The sequence below is a fragment of the Leptopilina heterotoma genome, unplaced genomic scaffold, assembly GCF_015476425.1.
Source record: "Leptopilina heterotoma isolate Lh14 unplaced genomic scaffold, ASM1547642v1 Lhet_68, whole genome shotgun sequence".
Taxonomy (NCBI): Eukaryota; Metazoa; Arthropoda; class Insecta; order Hymenoptera; family Figitidae; genus Leptopilina; species Leptopilina heterotoma.
The window spans coordinates 525,080-542,667 of NW_025111157.1; the positions used below are offsets into that span (position 1 = coordinate 525,080).

At 22.8% G+C, this 17,588-nt stretch overlaps 2 protein-coding genes across 8 annotated transcripts in view; one reads left to right on the plus strand and one right to left on the minus strand.

Moving 5' to 3' along the window:
* Window positions 1–17,588, minus strand: part of LOC122510227 (dopamine receptor 2-like) — a 212,362-nt gene that overhangs the window by 153,977 nt on the left and 40,797 nt on the right. The gene's annotated exons all lie outside the window — the stretch shown is intronic.
* Window positions 1–17,588, plus strand: part of LOC122510228 (protein Diedel-like) — a 128,576-nt gene that overhangs the window by 15,298 nt on the left and 95,690 nt on the right. The window contains exon 2 of one of the 2 annotated variants that reach the window (XM_043624708.1): window positions 13,191–13,669. The exons of the other annotated variant lie outside the window; for it this stretch is intronic. The gene's annotated coding sequence lies outside the window, so the exon portion shown is untranslated. Of the gene's footprint in view, window positions 1–13,190; window positions 13,670–17,588 lie in introns of those variants that run through there. 2 annotated transcript variants of the gene reach the window in all.

Consider the following 17,588-nt stretch of genomic DNA (forward strand, 5'->3'; position numbering starts at 1 on the left):
CGATAAACCTCTGGATAAAGTCACATCGTTCAGACCAATTTGTTTATTGGATACGATGGGCAAATTTCTAGAGGGAATGGTTCTGCAGAGACTTCAGGAAATCCTGATAGGCGAAAATAGCCTATCGGAGAATCAATTTGGCTTTCGTAAAGGCCGGTCAACAGTTGACGCAATACTCACTGTTGTAAACCATGCGAGGAAAGTCAAAGAGGACAAGAAGAAGGGATTCTGCGCGCTTATTTCCATCGACATACGTAATGCATTTAACTCCGCAAAGTGGGACAATTGCATCAAGGCGATGCGTCGTAAAGGGGTACCAACCTATCTGTTGCGAATGATAGACAACTATCTTAGCGACAGATGGGTTGAATACAAGAGCGATGCATGTCATCTCAAACATGAAATGACATGCGGAGCTCCCCAAGGATCAAAGGTAGGTCCATTCATATGGAACGTCATGTACGATGACTTCCTTAGAATTGAGTTACCTGAAGATACGATAATGGTCGGCTTTGCGGATGACGTCATTATAGTGTGTGGCGCGCGGACTTCTCGGATTCTAGAAATAAGGGTCAACGAAAGCTTGAGACGAGCAAAGCTCTGGTTAGATCTCAACGGCCTACAAATGGCTACAGAGAAGACAGAAGCTTTGCTTGTCACAGGTAAAAGATCCTTTGAGGTCCCGAAGATTCGAATAGGACAGACTGAAGTCTCCTGGGGAAACAGTTTAAAGTACCTGGGAGTGACGTTGGATCGAAAATTAAAGTTCGACCAACATTCTAAGATCACGTCACTGAATGCCGCCGACTGCATGGGAAACCTTTCTAGGATGATGCCCAATGTCGGTGGCCCCAGGGAAAAGAAACGCCGATTAGTGGCGACCGTGGTTCAAGCAAAGCAGCTCTATGCTGCCCCTGCATGGGCTGAGTCCCTAAAGAACCGCGGCATCTCTGACGAGCTACTCTCCGCACAGGGTGGTTGTGCGCGGAGAGTGGTTTCAGCCTACAGAACAGTTTCAACGAGCGCTGCTTTAGTTCTTGCGAGTCTTCCGCCAGTGGACTTACTGGCGAGGGAAAGACAGGAAGTCTTTCAGCGTAACAAAGATCTAGTTACCTCGCAAGAGCAGAGTAGAAATCTCGCCAAAGCGGCTATCCGCAAAGAGGCGAGATGTAGACTCCTTGAACAATGGCAAGAGAGATGGGATGGGGATCTTAAAGGAAGGTGGACATATCGCCTGATCCCCAACCTCGCCACTTGGCTAGGTAGAAAGCACGGTGAAGTTGGCTACTACCTGACACAAGTGTTGTCAGGTCACGGATGTTTCCGACAGTACCTTCATAGGTTTAAGATTAAGAGAGTAGCAAAATGCGCCTACTGTGACGCTGCAGTAGATGACGCGGAGCATACTCTCTTTTATTGCGGGCACTGGAGCCATGATAGAATGGCCATGTTTACGGCAGTTGGCTTTGAAATCAACGCCGATAACATGGTGTCTACCATGGTTCAGAACGTGGACTCGTGGAGGCATATTGAATCCTTCATTATTAAAGTAATGAAAGAAAAAGATAGAGACGGAAGACGAGGTTGACCGGAGGAATCCAGTGCTCGGCTGTGTGTGAGCGTGGGGGGGAGGGAATCATTTAGTTTTCCTCCCACCCACGCTCCCACATTGTATAAGCGGATTAAAAGCACGTTAAGGAACACGGTAAGGGGACCCCACTTGCGAAGTTGAAGGCCTGACGGTAGTTCCGCAGGTGGATCAAGTGTCCCAAATTAAGACGGGAGTGGTTTTTAGTGGGTAGACCAGAACAAGAGCGGTCATCCCCACATAACCTGGAATTCATTGCCCAGGTATCTGAATTCGCAGATTTTCCACTTCCGACTACAAAAAAAAAAAAAAAAAAAAAAAAAAAAAAATAATAATAATAATAATAATAATAATAATAATAATAATAATAATAATAATAATAATAATAATAATAATAATAATAATAATAATAATAATAATAATAATAATAATAATAATAATAATAATAATAATAATAATAATAATAATAATAATAATAATAATAATAATAATAATAATAATAATAATAATAATAATAATAATAATAATAATAATAATAATAATAATAATATAATAATAATAATAATAATAATAATAATAATAATAATAATAATAATAATAATAATAATAATAATAATAATAATAATAATAATAATAATAATAATAATAATAATAATAATAATAATAATAATAATAATAATAATAATAATAATAATAATAATAATAATAATAATTGATGTTTTCGAATAATTTTCTTTTTGAAGAAATTCGTAAATAAATGTAACAAAACATTTTTTTGAATAAAATTTTTTCCTTTATTTTCTAAAAATTTAAAAAGTTTCAATTTCATTTTCAATTAAATTTTGTAATTGACAATTAGAATTTATAAAAATTTTTTTCCTTTATTTTTAAAAAACTTTGAATTTTATTAAAGCAATTGTAATTGAGAAATAGAAATTATGCAAATTATTTCCTTATGGAAAATTGAGAATTTTCTACAAAAATATTAAGTAGCGGGATAAAGAATAAAAATTATGCATAAAATGGATATATATTTCCTATTTCTTAATCATAATTTTTTAATAATTAACAATTTTCTATTTTTTATGAATAAAAAGGAGAAAAAAAACTAATTCAAATTTAGAGACTTAAAGTTTGTTTCGCCCATTTCCATTAAATAAATAGAAAAAAATAAAAGAATAAAGACATTGATTAAAATGAAGAAGAAAAATTAAAAAAGTAGAAAAATAATAATTTCAATTTCATTGTCAATTAAAATTTGTAATTGACAATTAGAAATTTACAATTTATAAAAATTTGTTTCCTTTATTTTTAAAAAACTTTGAATTTTATTAAAGCAATTGTAATGTAATATTTTTTTTTCCCCAAAGAAAAGAATCAGTTTGTGAACAATATTGTTATTGAAAAATAAAAATTATTCATATTATATTTCCTATTTCTTAAACATAATTTTTTAACAATTAACAATTTTTTATTTTTTATGAATAAAAAGGAGAAAAATTTGCATAATTTAGATCAGTCAAACGAAATTTGTTATAAAAAAGCGTATAAGAAACAAAATTTATTTGTTAATAATTTTCTTTTAATTTAAAAAAAAATTTAAGCTCAAATATTATTTTATTATAAATCATGAAAAAATATCTGCATTATTTTCGATTTGTCAAACACTATTTTTTAAATGGAAAAAAACAAAGCATACACAAAAACTAATGAAACTAACTTCAAAGTGTGGACAGACAGAATGAATGAAAAAATAAAATACGAAAATTATTATAGTTAATAATTAATAATATAATAATAATTTTATTTAGTTTCTTTATTCAGTATTTTACTTCGAATTTATTTATTTATTTTATTTATAATAAAAAAAAAAAATACCTTCTTGTATATAAAGAAATTCTATCTTAAAATGAAAATTGTTCTTTAGAGTGAAGCAAATTCGATTATAGAAACAAAATTAATTCTTTTAAGAGAGCATTTAATCCTTGAAGATTTTCTTGCAAGAAAATTCTATATCTCATAAGATATAGAATATTTCTCTATACACTGAGAAATTTTTTATTTTTTTTTTCAAAAATAAGTAGCCAACCAAAAAAATATGTTGTATTAAAAATATTTTATAATTGAATAAAACCTAATTTTCATTGAATCAACATTTCGATTAATTTTTTATTCTTATATAATGTAAACATTTTTTCTTCACTTTTGGAAAATAAAATGAACAAAGTCGAAAAAATAAAACAATATAAAAATAGAAAGAAAGAATTAATGAAAGAAAATGTAAAAGAAAGAAAGTAGAAATTTTCTTCTTATATAAAAAAATACAAGTTGTTTAAAAAAAACCCCCCGTCTATTCATAATTTGTCTGATAAGTATTAAAAGTAAGTGAAGAATCGATATATTTACATATAGACGATTAACAGACGATTAGAAGGTTATCGAAGTATGTTAGTCAGTAATAAACGACGTCATTGCTGACGGCAACGGAGTGATGAACCTGATAGTAATTTCAATTTATTGCCTACCTTTCCCTTCCCTTTTGTTTGCTTTTTTCTTTTTTTCTGTTTTTTTACAAGAATACATAGAGTGAAAAAAAGAAGAAAAAAAGTGGAAAGAAGAAGAAGAAGATAGTAAAGAGAAAAAGAAAAGAAGAAAGTGAAATGAAGAGAATGAAAAAAAAAGAAGAAGAAAAAAAAAGAAGAAGAAAAAAAGATGAACAAAAAGAAAGTGGAAAGAACAGGAAGAAACAGAAGAAGAAAAAAAAGAAAAAACAGAAAAAACAGAAAAAGAAGAAAGAAGAGGAAGAATGAAGAAGAAATTAAAGAGAAGAAGAAAGAGTAAGAAAAAAAGGAGAAATTAATCAGAAGAAGAAAGTGGAAAGAAGAGGAAGAAAAAAGAAGAAGAAAGAGTAAGAAAAAAAGGAGAAATTAAAGAGAAAAAGAAAGTGGAAAGAAGAGGAAGAAAAAAGAAGAAATTAAAGAGAAGAAGAAAAAGAAGAAAAGAAAATGATAAAAACCCCGATTTTCTTTCGATTTGCCACGATATTTTACAGACATATTACATCCATAAATGTATTAAAAAAGAATATAACTAGAACTCTCGTCAATCTCGTTCGTCTTCCATTCGTCGATGTATAATCGACTATAACGATCAATTTGTTATTAATACACACGTGTGGCAAATGTTATCGAGGCTATGTGGTCCCGACCTCCAAGATATGTAGTGCCTGATATGCCTGCTGTTGTAGAGCCAAAGCCCCCTAAAACTATATACACAAACCGTCTATGTATCGATTTTGCATTTACTCGGATAAATATACGCGAAGCGTGATAGAAACACGTAAATTTCGCGTTATAGCTTGTCCTCCTTGTCAGGAATCTGTCAAAAAAAAAAAAAAAAAAAAAAAAAATTGACAATACCAATTATTCTACCATACATTTGAAAACTGACATATATCTCGCGTTCAAAAATTATCGAGAGTCATTTGATATCAACAAAAATTGAAGTTTCGTTCTACAATCCCTCAAAAAATTAACTACATATATTAATTTTCGAATTCTTTCATTCATACTGTCCGCAATTTGAAGTTAGTTTTTGTGTATATGCTTTTGTTTTTTTTCTTTAAAAAATAATATTTGACAAATCGAAAATATGCATCAGGTATATTTTTTCATTATTCGTAGGGGAGAGGGCCCTAAGGTGGTCACCCATCTTTTGAACGACTGTAGATTTCAAATGGAATTATATATAAAGGTCAATAATATACGGCGTTTGAAACTTTATCTTATTACCTAACTTCCTATCATAAAGTTTTTTTCATTTCATTAATAAAAAAAAAGTTATGGCACTTTTTAAAAAAAGTTGAAAATTCGACTTTTAAAAAAGTGGCCCCAAGGTGGTCACCATACAAAAATTCACTAAAAAAGTTTTAAAAAAATGTAAAAAACGTATTATTAAGTTGTTTATTTAATATTAATTGTTTTTCAGGATCACAGAAACTTATTACATATTTTTTTTGCACTTTGTCCTTTCGTCAAAAATGATACTTTTTGTGTATGTATTAGACAGGTAAAATTTTGAAAATAATTCTATTTCATTATTATTCATCATAAAACTTAAAAATTGATAAAATTCACATTCACAGTGATAAATATAGCGTATAAAAATATTTTCATAAAAAATCAAAAGTGACCACCTTGTGGCCAAAAAAGTGTCCACCTTAGGGCCAAGACACAATTTTTTAAACGTTAATGAAAAAATTTTTTAAAGCACAATATTAATTATATTTATTTGGAATATTATTGTACGATATATAAAGATAATTATAACGATTTTTACTAATTTAAAATAAAAAATTTTAATTTAAAAAATTTTAATTTAAGAGACTCATACGACTATTTACCTCAAAACTTTACTAAAATCTTTGTCTTCTCAAATAATAACAATAACAAAAAACATTTGAAGATACTAACTAATATACAAAAATTTTCTTAGGGTGACCACCTTAGGGCCCTGACCACCTTGGGGCCCTCTCCCCTAATAAAATAATATTAGAAATAAGAAAAAAATTATGATTAACGAATGAAAAATATTCACATTTTGTTTATTATATGCTTTTTCCTATAACAAATTTCGTTTGACTGATCTAAATTATTATGCAAATAATTTTCCTTTTTATTTATAAAAAAAAAAATGCTAGAAAATTGTTAATTAGTAACAAATTTTTATTAAGAAATAGAAAATATACCCATTTTATGCATAATTTTTATTTCTCAATAAGAATATTGTTTACAAACTCACTCTTTTATTTTCGGAAAAAAACATTACATATTCCCGTTTCTTAATATTTTTGCAGAAAATTCTCAATTTTCATATAAGGAAATACATAATTTGCATCAATTCTACTTCTTAATTTCAATTATTTTAATAAAATTCAAAGATTTTTAAAAATAAAGGAAAAAAAATGTTTATAAATTATACTTGTCAATTAGAAAATTTTATTGAAAATAAAACTGAAATTTTTTTGAATTTTTAACAAATAAAGGAGAAAATTTTATTGTAAAAAATGGTCTGTTAAATTTATTTACGAATATCTTTAATTGTAAAATTATTCGAAAACAATAATTTCTTTTTAAAATATTAAAAATATTTAATTATTTTTAATTTTTTTATAGGAATTAAGATTTTCAAAAATTTTAAATTCAAACCATTTTGAAATTAAACAACTTTAAAAATATATTTTTTTCAAATAATTTTTGAAAAAGTTCTTTGTGAATTTTCAAATTCTTTTGTTTACAATTTAATTTTACGAAATTTCGATTATTCTGACATTCTTCAATTAAATGTATTAGAAATTAAAAACTTCAAATAATTAAAAGAAATTCCATTAAACTTATTGAAAAAAAATTAATTCTATAGAATTCTTAATTAAAAGTATGAAAAGTTCAAGTATTCAAAGATTTTAATTTGAAATTCATTTTTACATCAATATTTGTAAGAAAATTTTACGAGAATTCAATTATTTAACTATAAAAATAAATATTTTTTTAAACAATTGAATGTTTCTTAAAATTGAATTTTCATAAAGAATTTTATCAATAAATTTTTAAATAATTGAATGCTCTTGACAAATTTTCATCAAATTTTTAAGAATAATTGCATTTTTCGAGAAATTTGATGAAAATTGTATTAAAAATAATTTAAATTCTGCCAAGAATTTTATTAAAAGTTTTGAAAATAATTGAATTTCGGAGAAAAATTTTATTATTTATAAAGATAATTGAAAAACTGACGATAATTTTTGTAAAATTTCTAAACGTAATCGAATTTCTACGAAGAATTTTATTAAAATTATTTTGAAAAAAATTAAATTGTTACGCAAATATTTGCATTAAAATTTTTGAAAATAATTTTATTCTTTAAAGAAATTTAATTGGAAATTTATTGATAATAATACTTAAATTCTAAAAAAAAATTTTAGCAAAGATTATAAAAATAGTATTAAATTTTTTGGATAAATTTTAATAAAATTTTTAAGGAATTAAAAATTTTAATTTATTTTTAATTTTAAGGAACATTTTTCAAGGAATTCGATTAAAATTGTATTAAAAATAATTGAAATTCTGCGATGAGTTTTATTATTCATGAAAATAATTGAATTCTTTTGAAGAATTTTATTATTTACGAAAATAATTAAATTCCTTTGAAGAATTTTATTTTTTTTTGTAAATACTTGAATTCTTGTGAAATTTTTATTATTTATAAAAATAATTAAATGTTTGCGTACAATTTTATTACAACTTTTTAAATAATTGATTTCTTTTGGGTAGTTTTATATTAAAATAGTAGAGATATTGAAAATTAATAAAATTTTGACAGGAATTTTATTAGAATTTTTGAAAAAAATTGAATTTTGAAGAAGAATTTTATTATCTATAAAGATAATTGGGATTTTTGAGAGATTTTCATTTAATTTTGAACATAATCGAATTTTTTAATAAGAATTTTATTACTTTTGAAAATAATTGAATTTCTGCAATTATTTGTAACTTCTTCAAAATTCAATTTTTTTTAGTGTTTTTAACTAAAATTCTTCTATAAATCCATTATTGTTAATAATTAATTAAATATATATTGACAAATTTAACTAATTTTAGAAGATTTTGAATTATTAAAATTTGTCAAAAATCTAAGTTCGGTAAAATTTCTAATTAAATTCATTCAACATTGAAATTTTTTAAAATTTAAAATTAAAACCGTTTGAAGTTAATTTATTTATGAAAATTGTAAACGCAACTCTTTTAAAATGAATTAATTTTGATATATTCCATGAACTTTGAATTTTTATTGCAATCAGTAATTTTTGAAAATATTTATAACAAAATATTTCGTTCCTTTTGAAAGTTCAGAACTTTAGAAACATTTTTCTACACAGTAAAAAAGTATTCTCTCCTTTGAAATCTTTCTAAAATTTCTAGATTTCTAAAAAAATTAGAATTTACGTATAGAAATTATTTTTGCATGTCTGCAATTTTTCACAGCGTTTTTTTTTCTAAAATGTTTTTTTTCGTTTTCTCATTTTCTGAGTACTTTATACCGCACTTTTTTTCTCTCTCTCGCCGCTAATACTCCTTCTTGAATGGCTAAAGCGTTTTCTTGAAATCTGCAAAGTCATTCTCCTGCTTTCACATAAATGCATTCTATGTCCACTTCTTGCAATAGGAAATATCCTGGTCTACATTTATCGACCTGCCAACGTCCAACTTATGTAATCCATTCTTAACTCTTCACTTCATTTTAACATTAGATTTTAGTGCTGTATCAAAATAATGCTCTAACCCTTTTTTGCCGCACAATACATTAACACACAGTTATCAGCAAAAGAGAAAAAAAATCTCTAAGAGAAAAATAAAAGTTCGATTTGGAAAAAGATATTTTCCAAGAAGAAAACTTTTTTCAAAATCAAAAAACATTTTTCAATCAAAACAGATTTTTGAATCGAAAAATATTTTTGAACCAAAACAGATTTTTTAATCAGAAAAACATTTTTCAACCAAAACAGAGTTTTGAACTAAACCAGATTTTTGAATCAGAAAAACATTTTTGAACCAAACAAGATTTTTGAACCAAAACAGATTTTTGAATAAAAAAATATTTTTGAACCAAAACAGATTTTTGAACCAGAAAAACATTTTTGAACCAAAACAGAGTTTTGAACCAAACCAGATTTTTGAATCAGAAAAACATTTTTGAACCAAAAAGACAGTATTGAACCAAAACAGATTTACAAACCAAAAAAACGATATCGAACCAAAAAAAATTTCGTACAGAGAAATAAATTTCGAAAAGAAAGAAATTAAAGAAAAAAAGAGAAAATGAAGAAGAAAAATGTAATAAGACATTTTTTTAAGAGAACAAAAGAGGAGAAAATTTAAAAAATGACATTCTTTTTTTAAAAGACGAAAAGAAAATGTACTGTTGAGATAAATAATTTTGTAGAATGTTTTTCAAAAAGGATTTTCTAACAATTTTTCCACGAATATTATTCGAGAATAAAAACCGAATAGAAACTTATATAGTGTTGAGAAAATTTTCAATAAACGTCGTTAGCCTTCCTATTTTCTTTCGTTTTAAATCCTATAGACATAAGAATAGATGACTGAGCACATTCCAAGCCATATATGAACTTTAAAGAGGTATTTCTTTTCACATAGAAAAATCATTTTCAAACCAACCATTATTTAAATTTATCTTTCATATTTTTATTATAATTTTCAAATATTTTCCAATTTCTCTATTCTTCTCTCTCTTTTTTTTCTATATTTAAGTATTATATATAAAAGAATTTTATATCATGAATTTGAAATCGATAAATAATGATAAATACCATAAAAAATATATAAAATAATTTATTATTATTATTATTATTATTATTATTATTATTATTATTATTATTATTATTATTATTATTATTATTATTATTATTATTATTATTATTATTATTATTATCATTATCATTCTTATTTGTATTTTCATTATTATCATTATTACCATTATTACTAGTATTTTTATTATTATTATTATTATTATTTATTTTAATAAAAAAATAATCAAATAAATTGCTTTTGAACCAATAATTTCAGTATTTGAAGCAAATATTATTCAATTTACTTAAATAAAAATTATTTGTTTCAAATACTGAAAATATTGGTTCAAATGAAATTTATTTGATTTAAAATAAAATTGTTTTGATTCAAGTAAATATTTATTTTATAACAGAGATGTAATCAGTTATTTGAATCAAATAAATTTTTATTTAAATCAAGTAAATTTTATATTTGAACCATTGGGGTAATTATTAGTAAGAACAAAATTTTTATTTAATTTAAGATCCTGAGATTTAATTTAAAATCCTGTTTGGAAAAATTGTTTTTCCACTTTTTGAAAGATCTCTTCAGAGGTTTGTTGAGAAAAATTTTTTCATCTTATCCTTTGAGTGGAAATTTAATTCTCCACTCTATCTTTCTTCCTGTAAAGATTTTTTTTACCAAAGTCGACGAGATTTTAAGTATCAAATTGTTTAAAAGGTGTAGAGGATTTATAACAGTATTTTTCAAAAAATGTTCTGTAATTTTCTGAATTTATCTTTTTAAACACGCAAAAAAATTTATATTTTTTATAAAATTATTGAATTTAAAAAAAGAAAATTCATGAAAAATTTACGAAATTCTCAGTAATTTTAAGAAATTTACGAAACGTATTTATATTTTCTGTAAAATTGAATTTAAAAAACAAAAATTAATAAACATTTTTAAATTCACGAAAAATTTTTGAAATTCTCAGTAATTTTTATGAATTTACTTTTCTATGCACTCAAGCAGATTTATATTTTGTATAGAACTTTTAATTTTAAAATAAAATTGACTATAAATTCGACATTAATAATTCAAAGAAATATTTTGTATAAAACTGAATTTAAAGAAAATTGACTGAATTCAAAAATAATAATTTAAAGAAATTTTTTTTTTATAAAACTAAATTTAAAAAAAATTGACTGAACTCAAAAGTAATAATTCAAAAAAGTATTTTGTATAAAATCGAATTTAGAAAAATGGACTAAATTCAAAAATAGAACTTCATTTATAAATGAATATTTAATCATTATTTTTTTCATAGAAATTAAGATATTAAAAAATTTGAAATTCAATAACATACAATAATTAAAACTTGCTATTTTGTTACTGTAACTTATTCATAAATTATTTTCATTATTACGATTATTCATTTCTAGAATTTTCAACTAAAATTCGCCTTTAAATAAATTTTTTAAAAATAATTTTTGAAAAAGTTCTTTGAGAATTTTCAAATTCTTTTGTTTACAATTTAATTTTACGAAATTTCGATTATTCTGAAATTCTTCGCAATTAAATATATTAGAAATTAAAAACTTCAAATAATTAAAAAAAATTCCATTAAATTTATTGAAAAAAAAATTAATTCTGCAAAATTCTTAATTAGAAGTATGAAAAGTTCAAATGTTCAAAGATTTTAATTTGAAATTCATTTTTAAACCAAAATTTATTAGAAAATTCTACGAGAATTCAATTATTTAACTATAAAAATAAATATTTTATTAAACAATTGAATGTTTCTTAAAATTGAATTTTCATAAAGAATTTTATCAACAAATTTTCAAATAATTGAATTCTCTTGACAAATTCTCATCAAATTTTTTCAGAATAATTGCATTTTTCAAGAAATTTGATGAAAATTGTATTAAAAATAATTGAAATTCTGCCAAGAATTTTATTAAAAGTTTTAAAAATAATTGAATTTCGGAGAAAAATTTTATTATTTATAAAGATAATTGAAATTAATTGAAAATATAATAATAATAATTGAAATAATTGAAATTGATAATTGATAATTGAAATTTTGACGAGAATTTTTGTAAATTTTTAAACATAATTGAATTTCTTAGAAGAATTTTATTAAAATTATTTTGAAAAAATAGAATTGTTACGCAAAGAATAGCATTAAAATTTTTGAAAATAATTTTATTCTTTAAGGAAATTTAATAAAAAATTTATTGAAAATAATACTTAAATTCTAATAAAGAAATTGTAGCAAAGGTTATTAAAATAATTACATTTCTTTGTTAAATTTTCATAAAAAATTTTTAAGAATAATAACTTTTTTCAAAGAATTTCATTAAAATTGTATTAAAAATAATTGAAATTCAGCATTGAATTTTATTATTTATAAAAATAATTGAATCCCTGTAAAAAATGTTATTATTCATGAAAATAATGGAATAATATATGAAAATAATTTGTAAAATAATTGAATTCCTGTAAAATTTTTATTATTTATGAAAATAAATAAATGTTTACGGAGAATTTTATTAAACATTTTTTTAACTAATTTAATTTTTTTAGGAATTTTTATTAAAGTAGTAGATATTAAAAATCATTGAATTGAGGAAAGTTTTTGAAAATAATTAAAATTTTGCCAAGAATTTTATTAAAATTTTTAAAAATAATTGAATTTCTGAGAGGAATTTTACTGCTTTTGAAAATAATTTAATTTCTGCAATCATTTGTAATTGCTTCAAAATTCAATTTGTTGTTGTGTTTTTAACTAAAATTCTTCTATAAATCCATTATTTTTAATAAAACTAGTTAAATATATATTAAAAAATTTAACTAATTTCAGAAGAATTTTAGTTTAAACAATTTTTTTTAAAAACAATTTTTTTTTCCTTGACTTGGAGTGATCGTTAAATTTCACTATTTATTAATTCTTTTTAAATTTAAGTTTTTTTATATTTCTAATTAAATTCATTTAAAATTAAAATTTTACAAAATTTGAAATCAAAATCTTTTAAACTCTTATTATTTATTAAATTCTCTTATCAAATATTATTGATTATTAAATTCTATTAAATTCTCATTACTATCTATCAATAAATTCCATTAAATTATAAAATCAACGAAAATTACAAAAAAGTGAGATAAATGTAAAAATATTTTATTACCTCAATTAGAATAAAAAATATGTGCCTAATTAAAAATTCTTTTTCTCCTTTTCTTTTTTTTTGCAGAATGAAACTAAAAGTGATGTAGATTATCTAAACTAGACTTTATCGACACGAAGAAATTAAGAGCTTCCTCTTAATAGGACAAGTTAAGCTGTTTGTCCTTCCTACTTTTGATCAGTCGAACCTCTTGTTTAATCCCTTTGGGGAAACTAGAGAAGCTTAACCTCAACGTCAAGAATTCTCAAGAGTATTAGAGCGTAAGAACAGTTAGAACATTTTTTTTTCTTCTTTTCCTTTTATTCCTTTTTAAGTATATGATTTTCTTTAGTCCCTCAACAGAGTTTCTCTTCTAACTTCTTTAAAACAGTTTTCCTTGAGAACTGTTCACACGTGAAAAATGCGCGAAAGCTCCGCGACTTGACACATTTTTTTTTTGTTTCTTTACTTTTCTCTTTATTATTTAAACCGAAATTCTTTTTTTTATTCCTTTCAAATTTCTACTAAATTTAATATTTTTATCTTGAATTTTAATTTTAATTGCTTTTAAATTTTGAAACTAATTATCTCCATTTTAATTATTTTTAATTTGAAATTGAAAATTATTTTTTGAGCTAAAATTAAAATTACTAAAAAAAAATACTGAAATAAAAAGAAGTTGAAATTATTTTTATTTTATCTTTTTAAATTAAAATTGAAATTACTCAAAAAACTGAAGTTAAAAAATTTGGAAATTTGTATTCTTCAAATTTGAAATTAAATTTCAAATTCAATTCCTAAGCTACTCCTTTTATTTCTAATTCACTGTGCTACTTGTGGGAGAAAAGTCTTCAGCGCCATCTGTATAGCTACAAAATTATTGCCGCGAATTTCAAATTTATTTTTGTTACTATTATTCTTTATGTTTGTATAACAATAAATTATTATATTAATATTATTATTATAATTATTAATTACTTTTTTCTCTTAATACTATTATTGGTTATTAGTTATTATTATTGATTATCAATTATTAATTTTTGTCTTGCCTTTTTTCGAGTAAATCCGTTGACAAATTTAAATAAACAAATAAATATTATTAGTAATCAGTAAAAAAATGTACCTTCAATCCAATTTGAAAAATTAGTTTCAGAAAAAAGAGTACACAAAAAAAAGCATATGAACTATTATTTCCCACAAATGTTAATTATGACGCAAAGTTTTTTTTATTAATAAAAAAAAATCCAGCACTCAACATATGGGAGTGTAGAAAAAATGGTAATTAATTACGAACTGAAAATACGAAAATAGAAACATGAATGCATTAAAATGAGTGCAAACATGAATTAGCTTTTGTGGAACGAAAAAGAGAAATTCTCATAATCAGAGATAGAGAGAGAAAAAATTTTTCAATTTAAACGATAATAATTTTTAAATCGTTAATGTTTATTTTAGCAACAGCAGATACAGTGACACAAATATATAGTTGTAGTTATAGGATAAACATATGCTCCCACACTAACAACAAGACAAACGCGAGTACACTCATCACCAGCCAAATTATGAGCCTCAAGTGCACGTGCATCTGACTAATTTCCATAAATCCCTTTTGCGGTAACAAAAGATCCAGCAAATCTAAATGTTTATTCATGAACTGATTACTCACATTCCGAAAGACAAGAGCCATTCAATGTATACACGGGATGATACAGAATTTGACACTTTACAATAATTTTCGCATTAATATACTCTCAACTTTCATAAACATGTATATATCAATATATTAATATTTCAAAGGAAAAAAAAAAAATTTACGGCCACTTGGCACAGACATTATCATAAATCAATGTTCCCACAAATATTTAATTTTATTTTTCCCCAACTTTTCCCTGATTTCCAGACAAAATTTTCACTTTTTCCCTGACCATAAAGAATATTCTGATTCACTCTAAAAATTATTAGATACTCAAAAAAACATTCTATTACATTTACTTACGAATTTCTTAAATTGTAAAATTATTCGCAAATTTTTAGATAAGTATTTAATTATTATTTTTCCATATAGGAATTAAAATTCTTCAAAACATTCAAATTCAAACATTTTTAAAATTAAACAATTTATAAGAATATTATTGATGAAGATATCAATTACTTCGAGTCGAAGACTCGGAGTAATTGATATCTTCATGTTTTATAAAAATTTTAATTTCCATAAAATTTTTCAAAAAAAAATTTAATTATTTACAAAAATTATAATAAAATTCTAAGCAAGAATTCAACTATTTTCATAAATAATAAAATTCTTCACATTGTTTCAATTATTTTTAATACAATTGTAAATAAATTTCTCGAAAAATAAAATTATCTTCAACAATTTTTTCCAAGAATTAAATTAGGTACATTTCACAAATAATTTTAATACAAGTTTTCAAAAGAATATAATTATTTAAATGAAATGTAAGAAAATTCGTTGCATAAATTCAATTATTTTTACAAGTAATACAATTTTTCACATGAATTCAATTATTTAAAAAAAAAATTGATAAAATTCGTTGTAAGAATTCCATTATTTTTATAAATTATAAAATTTTTCTGAGGATTTCAATTATTTATAATACAATTTAAAGTAAATTCCTAGAAAAATAGAATTATTTTCTTAAATTTTTTGTAAGAATTTAATTACATTTCACGAATATAATAAAAATTCTTCGTTGAAATTCAAATATTTTCACAATCTATTTTATTTAATAAAAGTTCTCAAAAGAATTCAATTATTTAAAAAAATTTATTAAAATTATTACTATGCAGAAATTCAATTATTTTCATAAATAATAAGATTCTTTACATTATTTCAATTATTTAAAAAAAAAAAAATTTTGAAAAAATTCATTGCAAGAATTCAATTACTTTCATAAATTAATAAAATTCTTCACAGGATTTCAATTATTTTTAATACAATTTTAAGTAAATTCTTCGAAAGAATTCAATTATGTATTTTTAAAAATTCATGCTACAATGCTCTTAATATTCAATTATTAGATATCTGAAATTTTAACTAATATTCATTTTTAAATTAATTTTTATTGGAAAATTCTACAAGAATTCAATTATTTAAATACAAAAATAAATAATTTATTGAATAAATAAATGTTTTTCGAAACTAAATTATCATAACGAATTTTATCAACAAACTTGAATTTTTTCGAGAAATTTTAATAAAATTTTCAAGAATAATTAAATTTTTCGAGCAATTCAATTAAAGTTTTATTAAAAATAATTGAAATTCTATAATGAATTTTATTATTCATGAAAATAATTGAATTTTTGTAAAAAATGTTATTATTTATGAAAATAATTGAATTATTGCAAAAGTTTGCTTAAAATTTTATCAAAAATTTTTTTTTTTTAAATAATTGAATTCTTTTGAAAAATTTTATTAAAACTGTAGATATTAAAAATCATTGAATTGAGAAAAATTTTTTGAAAATAATTGAAATTTTGCAAAGAATTTTATTAAAATTTTTGAAAATAATTGAAATTTGGAGAAGATTTTAATTATTTTTAAAGATAATTGAATTTTGACGAGAATTGTTTTTAATTTTTGAACATAATTGAATTTTTGCGAACAATTTTATTACTTTTGAAAATAATTGAATTTCTTCAATTATTTGTAACTTCTCTAAAATTCAATTTTTTCCATTTACTTAAATAAAAATCCCTGACTTTTCCCTGAATTCCCTGATTTCCCTGACCTGTGGCAACCCTGATAATTGATAAATTTGTTAATTAAATAAATGAAGCGAATAAGTAAACTAAATTTAATCAAATAATTGTAAAATTAAGTTAAATTATTAATTAATTAATTAAAAATTAATTATTAAATTAATTAATTATAAGTAGGTATATAATTTATTTATACTATTTAAATTTATTTATATTTATATTTTTGTAATATTTATTTTGTCTTTTTTTATTTTTACTTTTTTTTGTTTTTATTTACTTTTTATTTTTTTATTTTATAATTTTATAACTTGAATAATTTTCTCTCTATAATTATTTCAATAACTGAGACGACTAAAAATTTTCCCTAATACAGTGAAATTTGTACAGCTGTTCTAGGTAAAATTTTCCCCCGATCAATTAATTTTTTAAGTTTTAATATAAAAAAATAATTTTCCTCAAGATTTGAAAGTTCAAATGGACGAAATTTTTCGTCCGCTTAAATATTTTTCTAAAAATTACTGATAAACAAAGAAAAATAATTAAAATTAAAAATTTACTCAGTTGAGACTTAATTTATTGAAATAAAAAAAATTTTGCGCAGAAAAATACAAATTAAAAGCAGTGTGAAAATTTAAAGTTGAGAATTTACTTTTTAAAAAGAAACCAAATTTTTTGCAAAATAATTTTTCAAATTAGCAAAAAAATGTTAATTATTCAATTATTATTGAATTTATTTTTTTCCCCTAATTAGTTGCGGTTAAT